Source organism: Orycteropus afer, unplaced genomic scaffold (assembly GCF_000298275.1).
Source record: "Orycteropus afer afer isolate SDZICR_OR568_19922 unplaced genomic scaffold, OryAfe1.0 scaffold00086, whole genome shotgun sequence".
Lineage (NCBI taxonomy): Eukaryota > Metazoa > Chordata > Mammalia > Tubulidentata > Orycteropodidae > Orycteropus > Orycteropus afer.
Window position 1 is genome coordinate 1,208,561 of NW_006921673.1, and position 23,851 is coordinate 1,232,411.

At 39.3% G+C, this 23,851-nt stretch overlaps 1 protein-coding gene across 1 annotated transcript in view; it reads right to left on the bottom strand.

The window, feature by feature from the left end:
- GRAMD2B (GRAM domain containing 2B) overlaps positions 1–23,851 on the bottom strand; it is a 158,287-nt gene that overhangs the window by 34,323 nt on the left and 100,113 nt on the right. The gene's annotated exons all lie outside the window — the stretch shown is intronic.

A 23,851-nucleotide genomic window follows, 5' to 3' on the forward strand; every position in this document is an offset into this window, starting at 1 on the left:
AACCTTGCCCCTTGTCAGCTCTACTATACACCTGGGAATTCTGATCATTCACATAAACTTACAGGATCATTGTCTGCCAACCCTATCTATATATGTTCTTGGATACACTCCCCATTTCATAGACATATCTAATAGTTTAGCCTGTCCAGTCATCTATCCATCCATATACCCATGTTTGCCTTCACTGACAACACAGTACTGCATGTGCAAAAGGGTTCATATTTGTTGTCTGTACCTCACATGTACCACTCTACGTCCTTCTCATCCTCAACGGTGCCATATTGGTCACTCACATTTGGTACATTGCCCTTCTCTTCACCCAAATCATTGGAAATTTATTTCTCTCTCTGTTCATATTATTAGGTTGATTTGTAAATACCCTTTACATTTTTAAAAAATTGAATTAGTTCCTTAAATGATACTAAAAAAAAATACACAGTGACTATAAAAAATATAAACAGTACAGAGAAGGGTAAATGAAAATTAAAAGCCTTCTGCTCCTTTCATTAGTTTCTCCATTTTCTCTATTGCCATTACAGAGCGGGAACTAATGTTAAAAGATTGTTCGGTGTGAATTTTCATTCATATACAAGGATCTCCGAGTATATGTCAATATTGGAATCGCTGGTATTTTGAGATAGTGCTGGGTGACTATGGTCCTTGCTGGGGGTGAAGATGCTTTGGAGAAACTAGGGAAGACACTGACAAAAGAGGGTGTGAAGGGGATGAAAGTGAAGATGGTGTGTGCTTTGGGCCACTACTGAAAGGAGGTGGACCAGTGTGGACATGGAAGTGAGTTCCCTCCATCAGTTTCAGGTCTCTTGGGAACAGACACCTTTTGCCATTTCCAAAGAAAGAAAGGGAGGAAGAAAGGAATGTGATAAGACAATTAAAGGTGTTATTCAGGGCTCAGACTTTTTTGGTGTTACTCTGCACAGGGAAGCATGCATAAAATATACTTCTGCAGGTGTTGATAACTTCATGGTGGTTAGGAATAAAGTAAGACATATTAAGATGGCATTGTTGTGATGGATTGCCTAATTTAAACCCTAACTTACTACCTGTCTGGTATCTTTACCTCATAATGATCGCAGGCAGGAAATGTTATCGGTCAGTTAAAGCTTTCTTGCCACTTTTCACATAATATGAAAACTCCAGCCCATACTTGGAGTCCTACTGTAGTGTAAAAATGAAGACCAAGTATAGCTGGCAGGGCATTCAATTAATAACACCTATAAATATTTGGGGAGGAACTCTGGTGGCATAGTGCCTAAAGCATCTGACTGCTAACCAGAAGGCTGGAGGTTTAAACCCACCAGCCACTCCCCGGAAGGAAGGTTGGGCAATATACTTCCATAGTGACACTGCCTCGGAAACCCAAGAAGGGGTCACTATGAGTTGGATCCAACTCGACAGCAGTGAGTTTGGTTTTTTTTTTTTTTTTTGGTTTAGATGGCGTGAATGGTTAACACACTCAGCTGTTAACAGAAAAGGTTGGAAGTTCAAGTCCACCCAGAGGGGCCTTGGAAGAAAGGCGTGGTGGTCTACTTCTGAAAAATCAGCTATTGAAAACCCTGTGGAGCATAGCTCTAACCTGACACACATGGGGTGGCCGGAAGTCAGAACTGACTTGATGGCAAGTGAATTTTATGAATGATTGATGCTCTGATTTTGTGGTTCAAATTTCTCTTTTCCTAAGTAGAAAAATATCCAAAAAGAGAAGCTCAATCTCTCTTGCTTCAGTTCAGGTCAAAAGGAATTAAAGCACTTGAGTACATTTGAGGGGCTCAGTCAACAATTGAATTGTATTGTGTGACAAAATGTACATGGTAAGCCTTGAAATGTTATTAGAAAAACAGTGCTTTGGTCTAAATTTAAAATAACTTTATTTAAATTTAGCATCAGTTTAAATTTATGGACTCAAAAGATTTTTAGTGCTGGGAAGGGGCCTTAGAGCATATCTCTGCCTTTTCCCTTAGAGCATACCTCTGCCCCTTTCTGATGTGATGTACACATCACTCTTATGCTTAAAAAGTATCAGGCAGAACTCTACTGGAGAGCTCCTCTTTAAGCAAGGAGACTAATTGACCATGGAACTTCAAAAATCCATCTGTGTTCACTTCAACATTTACTGAATTCTATCTAGGGGCAGATTAAGACTTAGAGGCAGAGTCATAGCTGTCTTACATATATATACCTAAAGAGATGTCCTTCATGTACATAAAAAGAGCCATCCCTTCTGAGAACCAATCAGGAAAATGTGTCCTCTGTCTGGCTGCAGCCATACTGACACATGGCCTGGCAGAGAAAAGGTGCCCCTGGCTCTGGGCAAAAACAGCTCAGAACCAAGATGCAAAGAAAGAAAACTCGTCTGGATTTCAGCCCTTCCTCACTGGGCATCATTGTGTGGATCACTAAATGCGTAACCACATGTGGCGGTCCTGTTCAGGGGCCTAGTTTAGCAATGAAAAGATTATAGTGCATGCCTCTCCATCAGCCCAAGTAAACTGTACTCTTAATGACAGTACACACAGGTATGCTCCAGTTAAAGTACTTTTCCTAGAGACTTCTTGTTATTGTTGGGTGCTGTCAAGTTGATTCTGATTCATAGCAACCCCATCTGTTACACAGTGGAACTGCTCCATAGGGTTTTCTTGGCTGTAATCTTTATGGGAGCAGATGATCAGTCTTTCTCCTGCAGAGCTGCTGGTTGGTTCGAACTGCCAACCTTTTGGTTAGCAGCCACTGTGCCACCAGGGTTCCTTTTCTAAAGATTTACCATCCCACTTTTCCTTAACCTTGTGCTTGGTCTTCAGCATTGGTTCTCTTCTGGAAGGCCCACCTCAGGGTCACATCCTCCTCAAAGCTTTTCATTCCATGTGGTCTGTGTATGCTGCTGAGGGCTTTGAAACTCACTACACACCTAATCAGTTACTGCCTTGTATTGTAAACGCCACTCCCTCCCATGTCTTCAGTATCTAACTACTAGACCAAGTTCTTTAAAGACAGACAATTTTTTTTTTTTTCTCAGCACTCAGCTCAGCGTTTTGCTCATAGAGGTGATTTATATGTGTTAAGCAATTATGGAATTAATTATGTAATGTCTTAAAAAGGAAATGAAATTCATCTGTGGACCTACTCAATTCTAGGTTTTTGTTTTCTTATTGATAGTAGGTAAATTCAAAGCAGGTTAATTCCAACACAGCAGGATTATCCTTGCAGGCACTCCTTACTGCTGCAGTATTGTCAGCAGGAGACTGAAACTATGTGGAATCCAAACAGCAGAGAGGAGTTTGTGTTTTAGTTAGAATGTGGGAGGCAAAATGGAATGCTTCCTCAAGGCCTCTCAGTAACTTTAAAGTTACTGTCAATGAAATTGAACTCTCCCTGGCAAAGGAGATTAAATAATACAGGTTTCAGGTTTCAATTAAATCAAGAAAATAACGAAATGATTTTTTTTTTTTTAAACAAGCCTTTTCAGGGATATTGACTACAAGCCAACAGAACAAAAATCCTCCCATTTCAACAAATGTTTATGGAAATGGTCCCTCCACACAGGATGCTCAGTGCTGAGTGGGTAAGACAGATGAGTGGGCTGCCCACAGTTATAAATTGCCACAGAAGCAGCAGAAGAGGCTATGGGATCAGAGAAGATCAATCTCTGCTTGGTCTGGGCAGGTTATTTCTCTTCCTATCTCCAGTCCAGCCTAGGCATCATTAGGGGCCTTGCATGCTTTCCAGAAGGAATTTCAGAGCAGTGAGAAAAGCTTATACCAACTGGCTTGACCTACTAAAAAACAAACCCAAACTCAGTGCCATCGAGTCAGATCCGACTCATAATGTCCCCTCCTTGGGTTTCCGAGGTGGTATCTCTATGGAAGTAGACTGCCCAACCTTCCTTCCAAGGAGTGGCTAGTGGGTTTGAACCCACCGGTCGGTTGGTTAGCAGTCAAATGCCTTAGGCACTATACCACCAGACTTACTGTTGCTGCTGTTATGTGCTGTCAAGTAGGATCCAACTCATAGCGACCCCTTCTTGGGTTTCGGAGGAGGTATCACTACAGAAGTGGATTGCCCAACCTTCCTTCTGAGGAGTGGCCGGTGGGTTTGAACCGCCAGCCTTCAGGTTAGCAGTCAAGTGCCTTAGGCACTATGCTACCAGAGCTCCTACCAGACCTATTAGGAGACAGCATTTTTTATTACTGGTAGCAAATGCTGGTTTCAATAATACACTGCCACCTACTACACACTGTTAAAACAAATAATAATAATAATAATAAACAAAAACAGGTTGCACAATCTCTATCAACAGTCTAATATATGTTACTTCCCAAACTTCATTAATCTAATGAAGACTGGATTGGGATTTCATAATTGTTCAGAATTTGTCAATGGACTCAACTATACTCCCCTTCCCAATGGCCTCTGTGAAGGCAGAGATTAAGATGAATTCAACATTCCTTTCTCTCATCCTATCAATCTCCCAGGGCCTTTGCCCCTCCTGTGTATCCAGGCATAGTCACTTGTAAGTCAAGGTAAATAAGCAGCTACTTGGGCAGAAGCTATGATTAAGCTGCATCTCAGGTGAATAAAAACATATGCCTGATTTGTGGTTCAGTCCAGGAAGCTGTGTTTCTTCCTAATTACAGTGACAATCCCTTGTGTTTAAGTCTATCTTCACGTTAACTTATGCTAAGCTAAGGCATGAAAAATGTCACGAACCTCCCTTACAGTAGTAGTGTGGGGGTGGTTTTATCTATCATTCTAAAGGAGTCCCCAGGTAATGCAAATGGTTAACATAATCAGCTGCTGACCAAAAGGTTGGAGGTTCAAGTCCACCCAGAAGAAAGGCCTGGGACTCTACTTTTGAAAAATTAACCATTAAAAATTCTTTGGAGCACAGTTCTACTTGGACACATCTGGGGTCAAATCGATTTGATGATAATAACTGGTAACTGGTATCATAAAAAAAAAAAAAAAAAAAATGATTGTTTTCTAAAACCACAGTCTTGACCAACAAAGGATTAGAAGTGAATTGAAGATGTTTCATCAGAGGACTTCCATAGTGTAAATCCCTGGAAATGAGATTGTTGGGGTCAAAGGCCAGTTCAGTAAAAGTGAAGTGTTGCCTACAGCCTTGTCCTGAAATCTAGGCTGTAGCTGGACTAGCCAAGACTTTTTCTTTTTTTGTTGTGCTGCCTGGTTAGTAGCTCCATGGCTGGTAAGCAAGGGCCACAATGCTTGGGAAGCAAAGAGTTGGGCTACTGGGATAGAAGATGGTGCCATAGACGCCTGGGCAGCAGCACAGTACAAAGAAAGGAGGAGGACATAGTAACTCAAAGAAGGAAGCAGAAGAGGAGTGCAGAAGGTGCAGGAGTTGGCGACAGGGACAACGACTGGTGGGAGATCCCTCAGCTTCTCCAGTTTCCGAAACTCAATCTTTTAGATTTTTATGTCAAGAAGAGCCTTTCAGCTATAATCCTGATATTGTATATGTGTGTCTGGAAAGTTTATTTTTGTTTACTTATTTGTTTATATACCAAATCATTTATTTCTGAATAAGACCTCTGGTAGTGTAGTGCCTAAGGCATTTGACTGCTAACCCACCAGCCACTCCTTGGAAGGAAGACTGAGTAATCTACTTCCATAGAGATACCACCTCGGAAACCCAAGGAGGGGTTGCTATGAGTTGGAACCGACTTGAAGGCAGTGAGCTTTTTTTGTTTGTTTGTCTAGGTACTATAAGCACAATTCCAATCCAAAAGTTAGAAAAACAAATCTCCCTTCCACTTGTTTCATGGTGGCCAAGTTTCTTTCCACAATTCCTGGCAGTATGTGTGTGTGTGTACATGTGTGTTCAAAGCACAAACAACAGTATACTATTCTATACCCTGCCTTTTTTTTTTTGTTAAACTTACTGTCTCCTGGTGCTATTTCCTATCATTACAGAGCTTCCTCATTCTTTTTTATGACTGCATAGAGCTCCATTGTAATGAATGAACCACAATATAACCGGATCTTTATTGATGGGCATTGACTTGGATTTCAGTCTTTTGCGACTACAAACAACATTGCAATAAATGTTCTTGTGCATTTATTATAGGAGTAGTTTCATATTCTAATAAGTTTTTTTTTTAATATTTAAAATTGCTTAACACAGTATCTGGCATATAAAGTAATTTTAGTAATTACTAGTGTTACATTTTCTGATCTTTGTAAATGCAAAAATCCCAGTATAGTTTTAATTTGCATTTCTCTCCTTGTGAGTAAGGTTGAGTATATTTTCATATATTGAAGAGCTTTTTATACTTCTTGTTCTAGGAATTGGCTGTTTGTATATTTTGTCAATTTTTCTAATGGGTTGTTGATTGAGACATTTAAGGAAAACAATTCTTATCATAGCTTATCAAAATCTTTTTTTTTTTAATTTTTATTGTGATTTGACTGGAAGTTTATAGAGTAAATTCATTTTGCATACAGCAGTTCATAAACATTTTGTCTCATGACATTGACTGCAATTCCCTACAATGTAGCAGCTTTCTTCCCACTTCCTTGCCCACTTAACTCTTCCCTGTGCTTCCTTCCCATGCACTCCCTCCTCCTCTCCCAGCTGTCTCCCACTGCAACCACTGCCCTTCTGTTCTCCCATGATTGATTGCTCCAAGTAGTGTATCTACCCGATGTAAATGTTCAGCCCATATGCCTATTATTTGGCCAGAAGCCATAGGAATGAGTTCACTTCCAGACCTGAAGGGTAGCTAGGGGCCACAGTCTCAGGGGTCCTACCAGGCTCTATCAGACCAGCAACTGTGGTCTTTTTTTTTAATGATTTTTGAGTTTTGTTCCACATTGTTTTCCCACTCCACTCCAGGATCTCCTACATGGATCCCCCTCCAAGGGGTTTACAGTGGTGGCTGGGTGCCATCTAATAATTCTTCTGGTCTCATGGTCATATAGGTTGAGCATCACATGGTCCACCAGTCAGTCCCTTGGACTAATTGTTTCCATGTGTCTTTGGTTTTCTTCATTCTTCTTTGCTCTGGAGGAGGACAGACCTATCATTGCAACTAGATGACCACTTGCGAGCTTTTAAGATCCCAGTTGCTAAGTTTATCAAAGTCTTAAACATTTAGAAAAGGTAAGTGGTCAGCATGACATTAAAGCAAAACATTAATGACAAACACTCTTCTTCTCTTGATAGGCTGAGTGGCAGAGAGATAAAAGGAATACCAAAAATGTAGCATTGATTTTAGCAGCATTTTAAGGAAATCTGAAGGAGCTTTCTGGTGGTGTAGTGGTTAAGCATTTGGCTGCTAACCAAAACGTAAGTGGTTCAGGCTCACCAGCCACTCTGTGGACGAAAGACGAGGCAGTTTGCTTCTGTAAAGATTTATAGCCTTGGAACCTCAATGGGAGTTGCTGTGAGTCAGAACTGAGTCAATGACAGTGACTTTGTCTTTTTTATTTTTTAAATGAAATCTGACAGGGTTCCAGTTCAAGATGGAGAATATAGCCCAAATACCTACTACTCCTTTCTTTCTGGGGTCTGTTAAAATGAGTATAAAAGAAGTAATAATCTCACTTAAAAAATTGAGATAAACTATCAATAGAAGAATGATTATCCCAAAATTTCTTGACAATGGAAAGCAGAAAGTATAGTATTAACTCATGCAGCAAGAACAGATGAAGCTGTAGTCCACAATATGAGCAACAATGGAAGATAGAAACTAGAGTTCTGTCTGTCAGAAGCCCATTCAGATGCTGGACCCAGAAAGGAAACTCTACAGGGGGAAGTGCAAAGTTGGCTGAAAACGATAGGTTTAATTAAAGATGTCTCTGTGAGAAATATTTGATCCCTCTGCCTCTTCCCATTTGCTACTCCCATACTTTCAGATTCATATGGCAGGCAGTCTGTCAGGCACTTAGCCCAAAAGGGGGAAAAAAAAATTAGAAGGGTTCTCACCAAAAATTTGAACACCTTAGGTACAGAAAACCAGGACACCTAATGCGGGGGATGGTACCCCCTGGTAAGTCTCTTCTCATGCCTCCATTTTGAGAAAGTCGTTCCCAGGCCAAGTGCCAACTCCTTACGCATGTATGTCCAGGACAGTTACTCTAGTCCTTTATTCTTATATATGAATTGACAAGCAAGGATTGGTAGAACTTTGAGGATAACCTGAAACCAGAAAGGAAAAGACAAAGATAAACCAATGAGAAAATAAAATCCTAAGGAAACTGATTTCAGAGAACAGAAGAAAACTTAAACAACAGAAACAAAATCTCAAATTTTCTAATTAATATCTTCAGGGAGAAAGATAGCATTCATAAAACAGAATCCAAGTATTTATAGAAAAGAAGCCATTCCTGCCTCTCCAATTCTCTCAAAGTTTAGATCTTTGCAATAGTCTACAAGACACTACATGAGCCACATGATCCAGTTCTTGTTTTCTGATCTCATTTCCCCCGCCCTTTAATTTCCTCCCCTCCAGTCACGCTGTAAGCTTGTTCCCATGAGGAAACCTTTGCATTTGCCATTCCTTCTGCCTGGAATGTTCTTGCCCCAAACAGCCACACGACTCCCTTCTTTCCTTCAAGCCTTTCCTCAAATGTCACCTTCTCAATGAGACCAATATATTTAACCCAAGAGTAGAAGATAGCATCTAGATACAGAAATTCAACAGGAGAAAAAGTGAGAGGGAAAAACAATATACATTTAAGCCAAGCAATTCTATATAAAATGAATAGGAGTTTTAAACAGAAAAAAATGGAGAATATATTATTAAAAGTGAAGCCCAGGTGGTGCAGTGGTTAAGCGCTAGGTTCCTACCTGAAAGATCAAGGGTTGGAACCCACCAGCTGCTTTGTGAAGAAAGATGTGGCAGTCTGCTTCAGTAAAGATTACAGCCTTGGAAACTAACTGTCTGGGGCAATTCTACTTTGTCCTAGAGGGTCACTTTGAGTTGGAATTGACAGCAATAGGTTTATGTTATTAAAGAAGAAAAAATGGGGAGGTAAAAGGGTGAAAGAAAGACAATGTGAAGGGCAGAGGTACCAATATCTTTATCCTGAAATGTGGGAAGTCGAATTGATTTAACAAGGGATTGAAATTGATGCATTATTTAAAGATACAAATGCATGAAAATAAGAACTAGCAGCCAAATAAATGCCTTCACTACTCCACCAGAGCTCCTTAAAACAAGGAAGAGCAGGACAAACATGTATTTGCAGATTATGAAGTAAATAAACACCAGAACTAAAATCAGATACTGTTTTAAGTGGCAGCTACTGAGGAGGCAGATGAGGAATGGGGGAGATGCTGGATTGAGCTCCTTATTAAATGTTAATATGTTTTATTATTTTGGTAAACACTTATGAATTTTTTAGAAAAATCTTTATTGATATCTTTGTAGAGAAGATAATAAAAATGGTAGATTCACTATCTTCAAATGTTTGCGTTCTTCTATGTGTAAAGCATAATGCCAGGTGCTATGTTCTCAAGGGACTTAGCCTTTCTTGCGGATTTTAGTGTGACATGTAAATAAAATGTAACATAGATCATTAGGGATATCCGCCATAGGGAAAAAAAAGTGCAATAGTGCTCTGGGAATTCAGAAATCTCCTCTAGTCGAAAAGAAGAGAATCAGGGTAGTTTTGTGGAGGTTTAAGCATGACATTGTGGAGTGGGGGTGGGGTATTATGTGTTTTCTAATTAGCAGAAAAATGTAACTATCAGACATATATTTCAATACAAGAAACCAGAAATATATATTATATTTCTAGTTGTCTTATAAAACAGTAACACAATTCCTTCGGATGGATAAATCAAAACCTTCCTTTATTATCACACTGCAGTCATCTGTGTCACTTCTCTGCCCAAAGAAACATCATAATTATGAGCTGGGTACATATAATTTGGACTGTGAAGATGCCAAAGGGGATCAGAAATACAAGGACAGGCATAAGCAAAAACGTGCAGATACATCATACACACACAAGGAACACCCACCAGTTTTTTTCTGGAGTGCAGCAGCAGGGAGAGGAAGAACTTAAGTTGTGGTGAAGTGTGATTCCGAATGAGAGAGGGCTGCTTTTAGACTACATTTAGCTGGCAGTAAGAATTAGTTGAAGGAGCTCTGGTAGCATAGTGGCTAAGACACTTGCCTGCTAACCAGATGGCTGGCGGTTCAAACCCACCAGCCACTCCTCGGAAGGAAGGTTGGGCAATCCTACTTCCGTAGTGATACTGCCTCGGAAACCCAAGGAGGGGTCGCTATGAGTCAGGGCTGACTCGACAGCACATAACAACAACAACAACAACAAGAATTAGTTGAAGATTTTCAAATAGAAGGAACGAAACCAAGACATATTAAATGCCTACCAAGTGCCCACCTTTTCCCACAGGTACATCACGAGTGGCCTGACAAGACATGCACATCTGAAGGATTATCTGCTTCTGTGTACAAGAACTGGGGAGGGGGAAGCTGCAGACAGAGAGAATGGAGAGAGAGCGGAAGCTGAGTTTGGAGACAAGAGGAAGAGACTGCCTAGGAGAGAAGATTTAGAGATAACACTGGAGGGAGTTGGGAGAGCAAGTAATAGAGATAATGGAGTCTAAGATAACCCCAAAATTTCAAGCCCGGGGAATGGAGAGGATGGCATTGCCATTACCTGCGCAAGAAGCACACACACACACACAAAAACACAAGAGGAAACACAGTCTGGTGGAAACAATTTTGCAAATCAAGCTTTAGATATAATAGACATATATTGTTACCAGGTGGACAACCATATTTACAAAAACAAAAGAGCCCCAAAGACCAACAATAATGACAAAAAAGCGTATCGAAGAGTTCTGCCAGTGAAACTAATTCTGTTGTGTCTCAAGCACAGTAACATAGCAAAGAGTAATATCTGAATCTCAGCTGTGATCTTAGGGCTGGAGGAATGGACATGAACGGACATGTGATTCACTCTCACCTCTGGTGGTGTAGTGATTAAAGCATTGGGCTGCTAACCAAAAGGTCAGTGGTTCAAACCCACCAGTTGTTCCATGGGAGACAGATAAGGCAGTCTACTTCTGTAAAAATTTATAGCCTTGGATACCCTATGTGGGCAGTTCTACTCTGTTCTATAGGGTCAATATGAGTCAGAACCAACTCAATGGCAGTGCAGTGGGTAATTCTGTCTTTGTAAATTATGCTTTTCTTTCAATGTCTAAGGCAATTTACACAACTCCAAAAAGAATTTGTCAGGATTCTAATTCTGAAATCCAAGTCTAACTACTTTATGATTTTTTTAAAAAAAAAAAAAAAAAAAAAAAAAAACCCAAAAAAGCCTCACAAGGGCTTTTGTCAGTGTTTTAAGATGGAGTCAACAGTAGAGAATAGCTGCACCTGCAGAAGTTTCCCTACACTCCTTGGAACACACAGCAGTGAACTCCAGGAGCTCCCTCTCCAAGTCTTCTGGGACATCAATGCCCAATTCATCCTCTGGAGACACGGCCTCCATTATGTCATGCCACTGCTCCAGAACCAACAATGATTCTCTATTGAGCATCACATTGAGGCATCTGGACACGAGCCAAGCCCTTCAGTGTTCCACAGCCTTCCTCTACTTTTCAAAAGAAAATTCTCCATTCCAGCCATACTGGTCTTCTCCCCATGGTCTCTCTTACATCATGTTCTATCCTCTGTACACTGGCTCTCAGTTCTTGTCTCTACTCCTCCTAACTACTCCCAACTACCCATCATTACAAATCTAGGACAAATGCAATTATATCTCCTTTGATAATGACTCCCATCTTTTTATTGCCAATGTCTAGATATAAGATATTGTGCAATTAATCCCTGCTGACTGGACAATTTTTCCTGTATTTGCAGTACAAGACAACAATCAGCATTTTATTGAATTGTACACATAAAAAATATTGAATTGATAAATGCTGTGTTTTCTATATTTTTACAACAATAAAAAAAAAATCAAAAGTACAATATTATGTCTTATTGCCACTGAGTTGATTCCAACTCACAGCAAGCCTACAGGACAGAGTAGAACTGCCCCATAGGCTTTCCAATCTTTACAGGAGCAGAATGCCTCCTTTTTCTCCTGTAGAGCAGCTGATAGGTTTGAACTGCTGATAGTTTGGTTAGCAGCCAAGTATTTAACCATTGTACCACTAGTGTTCTTAGTAAAAACTTAAAGCTAAAAATAAATACATAAAAATAAAAAGGCTTGGGCTTAGATTTTGGTATCTCAAAATGTCCTAGAAAATTCCTTCCCATGAGTGGTTGAAAAATACTATTGGAAGAGTGTGGAAAGGGAGAGAAAAAAAGCTAGTCTTTTCACTTAATTAGCATTATGTACAAATTTATTTTTCAGGCTGATCATTAGTTAAACCAAAAAACCAAACTCACTACCGTCGAGTCGGATCCGACTCATAGAGACCCCTCCTTGGGTTTCTGTTAGTTAGGTGAGCAGTAGTTTGAAATCATATGGAAATGTGAAAAGAATCTTCATTGTTGGAAGAAGGAACAATAGTAAGCAAAACCATGATGTTGTTGTTATGTGCCCTTGAGTTGGATCCGACTCATAACGACCCCTCCTTGGGTTTCCGAGGTGGTATCACTATGGAAGTAGACTGCCATAACCAAACTAAATAACTTCTCAGCAGTGGCATTTTCAGGCCAAGCACAAGAAGAAAACAACAAAGGAAAATTACAAGAAAATGCATCAAAGAGACAAACAATTGACTTTTCCAATTACCAGGAAAGGCAGATTGATGATGTTGATAGTTTTTTTTTGTATTTACACCCTCAGTGTGTAAATAGTATTCTGCCTTTTGTACTGCTCAGTAATAATAAAATCTCTAAAAATTATATTGCATATAATTTCTTCAAACTAGAATATAAACTTCTCAGGTGCAGGGAATTTAATTATTTTTTTTTCTATCTTTCTTTTTGAAGTTGTTCTTCCACAGAATTGTCAGAATATTATCAAAGTCACTTTTCATACAATATCTGTAATAAATTAGAGATCATCCATTTGATTAAGGTTTTGGCCCAAGGACATGTTTAGAGAATAACTGGATTTTAAAAGAAGAATGAGAAACTTGTCAAATCAAAACAGAAAAATAGGGATGTAAAAGAATAGGGCATGAACTCTAGGAAAAAAAAAATTTAGAAAAAGTGAAAGGTATTAGGGCAAATATTCAAAATATCATAACTATCAATAAAACTGAAGTGTCCTAGATGCTTTAGAAATAACTAGAAGTTGAAACATGGATTACTGAAAACAACTGGGCATTGGAATTTATTTTAATTTTTTTTAAGTTAATATAGAAAAAGAATATACTATGTGATAAATTAAAATAGCCATTTGGGATTAAAGATGATTCTGAAAGATATAATGAAGCAAGCAGCTTCCATAAACCAGACCTGCAACTTGTCAAATTCACAAGTGCCCCTATTTCCTAGGGCAAGAATCTAGAATCGAAGAATAATTAAGAACTTCATCATTCTAGTTTTGGGTAGAACCACATCTAATCATTTCAAATGTGAACCTGGTCTATTTTTTTCTTTCACCAAAAAGAGATACTATACTCATGACAAATAGTCACACACACATATTTTGAACCTTTTCTGAACATTGTAGGGAAGAGGGAAAGAACAAACGCAGAGGGGGCTATCCTTGTTCTCATACATTTATGGGTGAAGTGAAGAGATGAAACACATACATAAGAAACAAAACACACTCTTCATGACAACACCATTAAAACCCAGAATAAATAATGTTAACACCTCTAATTTGGATTTCTCAGAATTAAGGAGGATCTATAATGTACTTTGGGCAATCTACTTGCGTAGTGATACTGCCTAAGAAACCCAAGGAGGGGTCACTATGAGTCGGGTCCGACTCGAAAGCACATAACAACAACAACAACATCATGTACTTTAAGGAGCAAAATGGCACAGTGGTTAAGCACTTGGCTGCTAATCAAAAGGTTGGGGGTTTGAACTCACCAGCCTCTCTGTGGAGAAAGATAAGGCAATCTACTTTTGTAACAATTACAGCCTTGGAAACCCTATGGGGCAGTTCTACCCTGTCCTATAGGGTTGCTATGAGTCAGAATCAACTTGACGGCAACAGGTTTGGAATGAGATTGTGTACTTTGGACATGTCACCAGGAGCGAGCAATCATTGGAAAAAGACATCATTGTTGGTAACATAGGGCATCAGCGATAAAGAGGGAAACTCTTAATGATTGACACAGTGACAGAAGATTGCACAGGATTGGCCTACATTTCATTCTGTTTTACATGAGGTTCTACTGGTTGGAACTGACTCCACAGCCCCTAATAAGGACCATCACAGAGAAGATCAATTTGGAACTCCATTTTAAAGGAAGGGAGGAACAAGTGTCATACAAAATTGGGAACATGAACACTTTATGTTAAAATAATAAAAAGTTACAGTATGCAAAGAAGGAGAAAAGAAAGAACGAACAACTTGTATATTAGGAATGCTAACAAGAAGAGCACGTTTGCAGTATCAGAACCTGACAGGTGAATAGAATTATGAAGAATCAAAAGGCTGAGGTGTTGGACTTACAGACTGAGGGATGATGGCGTAGCTGAGCAGAGGAGTTCTGAATTTAAGAGAAAATAAAGGGACTTGCTATGTTTTCCTGAGATGAGACTCAGTTTTATGAAAATGATACTGTTGAGAAAATTATTGTGTATCTTCCAAGAGAGGGAATGAGGACCAGGCTAAGGTGGTCAGTAAGAAAGGAAAAAGGGAGGAGATGAGAGACGCCGCAGAGCTAGGCATTGCTAATAAACTTTATGGGAAAAACATTCCCTCATCAAACCAAACCAAACTCACTGCCGTCAAGTCAGTTCCGACTCATAGCCACCCCTACTTGGGTTTCCGAGGCGGGATCTCTATGGAAATAGGTTGCCCAGTCTTGCTTCTGAAGAGTGGCTGGTAGGTTTGAGCTGCCAGCCTTCTGGTTAGCAGTCAAATGCCTTGGGCACTACGCCACCAGGGTCTCCCACATTTCCTCATAGTTAATATAAAAATTCCTCTTGAATCAAATTTCATTTTTCTTATCATGATCTTAGTGAAATTACACCTATGGTAACAAGCTTTATTTAGAGAGACAGAGGGAATGTGTCATGCCAGAAATACATGCACTTGATAGAAGGGGATATTTTACTGATTAATAGCATAGAAACATTTAAGGTTAGAAAATCCAACAGGCAGAGCAGTTTGAAATAAACTTTCAAGAGAGAAATGTTTGCTTTTGTTTTAAGGAAACTCCCCTGTCTGCTTTGATCCTCAGCTGTTCCAAATGGGCACCTGGACTTGATGCATGCCAGAGAGAAGCTGCTCCTGCCACGCTGTCATCTGTGATGAATAAAATACTTTGCTCATATACCCTTCATTTCCTGTAACTCTGTCTTTGTGCTCTATGGCGGAGGCAAAAAAAAAAAGATCAAAAGTCAGAGAGCTGAAAGAGCAAAGTATGTGGGGGTTGCAGCAGATTAAGAGCTGTCACAAGAGTTCAAAATAGAACCAGAGAGCAGCTCACAGACCGGTCCCTCCTTTGTTTCTCTCCTAGTCAAACAAGCACTACTACTTCCTCAGTGTCTTGAATTCTGATGTCATGGTACAGAATTCTATGTGCATGAGTGTAGCTCCAGATGTCAAAGGGCTGTGTCGTGTAGGAATTTCCCAGAAGGCAGTTCAGATCTCAAGCCACATCATACCCTAGTGATCAAAATAGGCATGTGATGTAATGGAGGTCATTAGCACACATGAAAACTCTCTTTACTTAAATGCCACCTATTATTACAACTCAGGATTCCTTTTCTAATAAAAAATGAATGTCACTCAATTTCTAAAAAAGAAACACATAGTCACTTTTAAAAATTAGGATATCTACACTTCAGAAAAAAACAGTTTTCTATAAAAGGCTTTGGTTTAACCAAAGCACTTGTGAGCTTGATACACTTATTTAAGGAAAGAACAGCTCATGCTATCCTGTACCTCCCACTAAAAAAAGAGAGTATATTTTTAGTTATTTCAATTATGTGTTTCAAAAGCATTAACGTAAACTACTTATAAAAGTAAATGCATTAATTCCTTCTTATCTGTTGCCATTAGTTGAAGTCAACTTGATGGCAACACTTTTTTCTTGGGGGGGCGTTGTTTTGTTTTGTTTTTAAATCTGATTGTTGATTTTTTTTCAGAATTTATCCTTGTATTTTCATTAATTGCATATTAATTTATAGGTGTGAAATTATTCCATATTATTGATATTTATATCATAGTATATAATATTTGTTACTACACTGTATAATATTACTACTATTGTAAGTTTTATATATATATCAATAACATGGAATAACTGTGGAATTTTTTTTTGATTCATTAAAAAAAAAAAACACTTTAAAAAGTTTTTTTTGTTGTTGTTAGGTGCCGTCGAGTCATTTCCAACTCATAGTGACCCCGCGCACAGCAAAACAAAACACCGCCTGATCCTGCGCCAGCTCCATGATCCTTGCTATACTTGAGTTGTCGCAGCCACCGTGTCAATCCATCTCCTTGAAGACCTTCTCTTCCTTCGTCGACCCTCCACTTTACCAAGCATGACATCCTTCTCTAGGGAATGGTCCCCTCTGACAACATGACCAAAGTAGGTGAGACGAAATCTGGCCATTCTCACTTCCAAGGACCATCTCAGCTGCACTTCCTCCAGGACAGATCTGTAAGTTCTTTTGGCAGTCCATGATACCTTCAGCATTCTTTGCCAGCACCACAACTCAAAAATAGTTTTAGTTTTACCAAAAACAATAGACAAAGTGCAGAGGAATAGCCATGGAATTAATACCAACTCTTCACTGTTGGAAGGTACTCAAAATATGACTGGGGAAGAGCTGCCTCCTCAAAGTAGAGCTGACCTTAATGACATGGATGGAGTAAAGCTCTTGGGACCTTCATTTGCTGATGGGGCATCACTCAAAGTGTGAAGAAACAGCTGCAAACATCCATTAATAATCAGAATGTGGAATGTACAAAGTATGACTCTAGGGATATTAGAAGTTGTCAAAAATGAAATGGAATGCATAAAGTGATATCCAAGGCATTACTGAACTGAAATGGGCTGGTTTTGACCATTGTGAATCAGGCAATCATATTGTCTACCATGCCAGGAGAGAAAAATTGAAGAGGAATTGCATTGCATTCATCATCACAAAGAATGTTTCAATATCTATCCTGAAGTACAATGCTGTCAGTGATATAATAAAATACATATGCCTACAAGGAAGACCAGTTAATACTACTATAATTCAAACTTATACGCCAACCACTAAAGCCAAAGATGAATAAATTGAAGATTTTTATCAACTTCTGCAGTCAGAAATTGACCAAACATGCACTGAAGATGTACTGATTATTACTGGTGATTGCAATGCAAAAACTGGAAACAAAGAAGAATCACTGGTAGTTGGAAAATATGGCCTTGGTAATAGAAATGGCATTGGAGGTCACATGCTGGAATTTTTCAAGACCAACAACTCATTCATTGCAAATACATTTTTCATTAACATAAATGGTGGCTATACATGTGGACCTCACCATTTGGAATACACAGGAATCAAATTGACTCCATCTGTAGAAAGACGTGATGGAGAAGCTCAGTATCTTCAGCCAAAACAAATCCAGGAGCTTACTGTTGAGCAGACCATCAATGACTCATATGTAAGTTCAAGTTGAAGCTGATGCAAATTAAAACAAGTCCATGAGAGCTACAATATGACCTTGATTATATCCCACCTGAATTTAGAGACCATCTGAAAAATAGATTTGAAGTGCTAAACACCAATAACTGAAGACAAGATAAGTTGTGGGATGACATCCAGAATACCATACATGAAGAAAGCAAACGGTCATTAAAAAGACAGTAAAGAAAGAAAAGAGCAAAATGGATGTCAGAAGAGGCTGTGAAACTTGATCTTGAACAGAGAGTAGCTAAACAAACAGAAGAAATGATGAGGTAAAAGAGCTGAACAGATGATTTCAAAGAGCAGCTCAAGAAGATGAAGTCAATTATTATAATGAAATGTGCAAAGACCTGGAGTTAGAAAGTCAAAATGGAAGAACACTCTCAGCATTTCTCAAGCTGAAAAGAACTGAAGAAAAAATTCTTACCTCAAGTTGCAATATTGAGAGATTCCATGGGTAAAATATTTAATGATGCAGGAAGCATCAAAAGAAGATGGAAGGAATACACAGAGTCACTGTATAAAAAACAACTGTTTGATTTTCAATTGTTTCAGGAGGTTGCATATGATCAAAAACCAATGGTACTGAAGGAAGAAGCTGAAGTTGCACTGAAGGAATTGGCAAAAAACCAAAGCTGCTGGAATTGATGGGATACCCATTGAAATGTTCCAACAGACAGATACAATGTTCAAGGTACTTACTCATCTATGCCAAGTAATTTGGAAGACAGCTACCTGGCCAACTGACTGGAAGAGATCCATATTTGTGCCCATTCCCAATGATCCCACAGAATGTGAAAATTATCAAACAATATCATTAATATCACATGTAAGTAAACTATTGCTGAAGATAATTTAAAAATGGTTAGAGCATATACTGACAGGGAACTTCCAGGAACACAAACTGAATTCAAAAGAGGAGGTGGAATAAGGGATATCATTGAGGATGTCAGATGGATCTTGGCTGAAAGCAAAGAATACAGAAAAATGTTTACTTGTGTTTTATTGACTATGCAAAGGCATTCAACTGTGTGTGGCTTGTAACAAATTATGGATGACATTGTGAAGAATGGAAATTCCAGAACATTTAATTGTGCTCATGAGGAGCCTGTACATAGATTAAGAGGCTGTCATTTGAACAGAACAAGGGTATATTGCATGGTTTAAAATCAGGAAGGGTGTGTGCATCAGCGTTGTGTCCTTTCATCAGCTGTACTATATGAAGAAGGCAGCATCAGTATTGAAGGAAGATTCATTAACAACCTGTGATGTGCAGATGACACAACCATGCTTGCTGAAAGTGGAAACAACTTGAAACACTTACTGATGAAGAGTAAAGACTATAGTCTGCAGTATGGATTACACTTCAACGTAAAGGAAATGAAAATCCTCACAACTGCACCAATAAGCAGCATCACAATAAATGGAGAAAAGACTGAAGTTGTCAGAGATTTCATATTACTTGGATTCACAATCAATATCAATAGAAGCAGTAGGCAAGAAATCAGACATTGTCTTAAAAGCTATCAAGTGGCCATCTAAGATGCAACTATTGGTCTCTCCTTGTCTAGAGCAAAGAACAGTGAAGAAAATCAAAATTATTTGGAAACCATCAGTCCAAAGATATGATAGACCATGGGGACCTCAGCCTTCATGACCCTGAGACCAGAAGAACTAGATGGTGCCTGGCTACTAATGCCAACCACTTGGAAAGGAGATCCTGAATTGAGTAGGAGGAAAAATGTGGAACAAAATTCAAAAACACAAAAATGACCAGAATTACTGGTCAGATAGAGATTGGTGGAAGCCCCCAGACTATGGCCCTGGATTATTATGAGCCTGGAACTGGATTTACTTCTGTGGATTAACTCTCAGCCAAACAGTAGAAAGACTTACAAGCAGAACAGCTACCCCAGGGAGATGCACCCACCTACCTTAGAGAGATGCACTCCCTAGACCAATCAACCATGAGACATCAGAAGGGAAGCATTTGCACAGAGGGAAAGGTGAACAGATAGGAATGCATAAATAAGAGGAACACAGGGAAGGGATAGTAACACAGAGGAGATGGGAGGAGAGCCTTTTATGGTCGGGGATTTTAACTGGGGCTGTGAAACCAAACATGCATGAACTGTTGTGAGTAAAACAAATCTGCTTTGTAAATTTACACCCACATCACAATATACATATATTTTTTAAATCAGACTTTGTCATATAACACTGGGCAAATCTGCTGCTGAAGACCTCTTTAAAGTGTTGAAGAGCAAAGATCTCACTTTGAAGACTAATGTATTCCTAACCCAAGGCATGGTATTTTCTGTCACCTGAAAAAGCATTTGAAAGCTGGACAGTGAATAAGGAAGACTGAAGAAGAGTTGATGCCTTTGAATTTTGGTGTTGGTGATGAAAATACTATTGACTGCCTGAAGAATGTACAAATCTGTCCTGGAAGAAGTGCAGCTGGAATGCTCCTTGGAAGTGCCAATGGCCAGGCTTTGTTTCACCTACTTTGGTCATGTTGTCAGAAGGGACCATTCCTTGGAGATGGATAACATACTTGGTAAAGTTGACGGCCAGCTAAAAAAGGGAAGACCCTCAACAAGATGGACTGACACAGTGGCTACAATGATGGGCTCAAGTATATAGCAAGGATTGTGAGGATGGTGCATGACTGCAGAGTGCTTTTCTCTGTTGTTCATAGGGTTGAGATGGAGCCGCATCAATGACACCTAGCAACCACCACCTCACTGTTGTTGAAATGAGATGTCTATCCAAGTTAAAAGACAACTAACTTGTACAGGATAGAAGAACTAGAATTAATGCAATTTATACAGGAGCTGAAGGAAGTAGATGATTAATGTGATCAGCTGCTAACTGAAAGGTGGGCAGTTCAAGTCCACCCAGAGATGCCTCAAAAGAAAGGCCTAGTGATCTACTCCTGAAAATTGGTCTTGAAAGCCTTATAGAGCACAGTTCTACTCTAGCACTCAGGGGAACACTATGAGTTGAAACTGATTCGACGGTAACTGGTTTATACATGATAATCGTTACCTTTTTCAAGGAAATTAGCAGTAAAATTTAAAACAATTTTACATCTGACATCTTTATTGCCTGTCCTTAATTTCTCCCACCTCAAATAAGCATTTTCTCTACCTGTACTGAAAATATGTTGCTTTGGAAAACACCTCTTTTCTGCCTTCTTCCCTCACCAATCCTGCCTACTGGATTTTCCAGATGACTTTATACACGCCTTGTGCTTTGCTAAAAGGAGCTCTGATGGTGCATTGCTGAAGGCATTTGACCATTAACCAGAGGGTTAGTGGTTCAAATCCAGCAGTCACTCAATGGAAGGAAGACAGGGCAGTCTACTTCTGTAAAGATTTGCCACCTTGGAAATCCAATGGGGGTCACTATGAGTCGGAATTGACTTGATGGCCGTGGGTTTGGTTTATTGGTTTTTGTGCTTTGCTGTTCTCAAAGAGGATTCACACTCATGATACCACTTAAGCCTCATGCCAACCTTATGAGGCAGGTATGTAAGTAAGGTGTTATCTGTTGTTGTTGTTGTTGTTGTTATGTGCTGTCGAGTCGGACCTGACTCATAGTGACCCCTCCTTGGGTTTCCGAGGCAGTATCACTACGGAAGTAGATTGCCCCATCTTCCTTCCGAAAGGTGTTATCTATATTTCATAAATAAATTAGTAGTTACTGGAACCTCCATCATTCTCATTCTTAGATTATTTTCCTCCCACCAAACCCAATCAGAATAGAATTTCAGATCTTCTTAAATTTTCTAATGATGTCTTCTTCTTTCTACAGTTCTGTTGGTTTGGCTAGGGTCCTGAAAGTGTCCTGCCTGGATTGCTGTGCCTACCATCTCATGTCTCACATCTCCTTCCATCTATATGTCACATTCTTTGCTAAAGTGATTTTGAAAAACAAATCTATTGCAAACAATGCCATGAAGCAAAAATGTGTATAAACTGTTGAATGGAATACAAATTTGCTCTGTAAACTTTCACCAAAACCATAAGCAAAGCAATAAAAAAGAACTCAAATCTGATCACACATCTCCCATCTCCAATACCTCTTAGCTTCCATCATCTAAGACCCTTTGGTTCCCCATTACCTACAGAAAAAAACTGAAGATGAGTGCAGTAAAGGAGACCCTTTTTAATCTGGTGCCTCCTCCCTCTCTGGATTTTAACTTCTTACCATGCCTCCCATAAGCACTTTTGCACCCTGTGCTTGGGCTGCCCTCACTCATGGCACCAACAAACACTGTTCATCTTTCAAGATTTAGTTCCAGGTGGACTTAACTCCTGCATGAATTCTTCTCAAATCCTTTTCATGTTCTGAAGACGGACCTTTTCCTTTTATGCGTGTCCCTCCCAATACCATATAGGACTGGCTTCAGAATTATAAATGCACCATTGTTTGTTTGTCTTTCCCCTCCTTAGACCACAAGCCCCTTGAGGGCAGGATCTGCAATGATAACATTTTTGTATTCTTAGGAAGGTGCTCATGTACCCTAAGTGCTTCATGCTCACTGAACCAGCATCAGAGGCCACGGTTTCTGATTGCTAGCCCAGTTGCCCTTTTTGACTATACTAGACAGAATAAATAACAACAAGAAAAAATGTATTTCACTTGGAATTCTTGAATTTAGGAAGACTTGTAGGGGAAAGGCCAGAGAAGTTTTCTGCTGGATGTTGGATCTCATTCTAGTGTCCTGAGCTAAACTATTGAGATGGTTTTTGTGAAGCAATTGCCTGCTCTTCCAACTCCTTCAGAAAAAGATCAGGTGAGTCAATCTCACAATGTTACAGGTAAAGAAGAAACATTCCCATTAAGAAAGTCTTACCATTTCTTCCCACAAAAGTAGGTGAAAGGTAGTGGAGTCTACCTTAGTTACTAAAGCCAAATGACCTCATCATAACTACTGGGAGGGGCCATAATGCTTAAGTTTGCTTTACTTTGTTAAGAGTTTAAAGGGCAACACTTCAATACGGAAGACATGATGAAACTGGAAGAAGACAGGATTGCTTTTCTTCGTTTTACACTTTCTCCAAAATGGATAAGGCTCAAGGAGAAGAATCTCTATTTCATGGTATTTGGCTTCCTAAGAAGAGCGCAATGACAGTTTCTGGGAGTGGCATAGTCATAAGAGATGTTTATCATATCTAAGTGTCTTAATAAGAGCCTAGCTTCCTCGCCTGCACACCAGGTCCTCCCTCTCACGGCATGTGTGGCATGTGTTACAGAATTGCATTGCTCTCTGTCACAGACAACTCAAATGCAGAAAGTTTCCCCCCCCCCCTCCATTTTTAAAAGGTTTAGGTAAAGGAGCATGGGGGGAATGTATATATTTTCTGTCTGACCAAGGAAGTTATGCATTGTTGATAGTTACAATGTTTGCAAATCAGACATGGTTACTGCTGGATTTTATTAGAACAACTCAGACCGGTCTATTTTTCTGGGGATTAATATTGAATATACAGCATAGCTGACTATGTAATTAAGGGTACCTGTTTATTTCACAAGTGATTAAACAATTTAAATTACTTCCAATGAAACTTTTATAACTTACACAAAAGTAGACAGGTATTATAAAACCTCATCTATGCGACACACATATTGGATGATTATCTACTGGTCAATCTTGCTTCATCTTATCCCTGCACACTCCTCCCATCTTCTATTTATTTTGAAGCAAATCCAAAACAACATTATCTTTTCATCTGTAACTATTATAGTATGCCATTCTAAAAGGATTCTTTTCTTTTCTTTTTGTTTTGGTTTTAGTAAGCATAATACCAAGCCTAAAAAAATGAATAATTATAATTGATTTCTAAGGAAAGTGAGTTAAGTCTAGCTGTTCTTCAGGGAAGGTATTACTATTATATATTAGTATTTAGGAGTGGAATGGACTGAAACATCTCTATCCATATTGTTGGATATTTGAATACCCAGTAAAGTACATGGGCAACTCCACAGTCCGTGCACAAGTCCACATGGCTGCTGCTAGCACGGTAATAGGAGCTGTTCTGGTTGCTCTGGGGAGA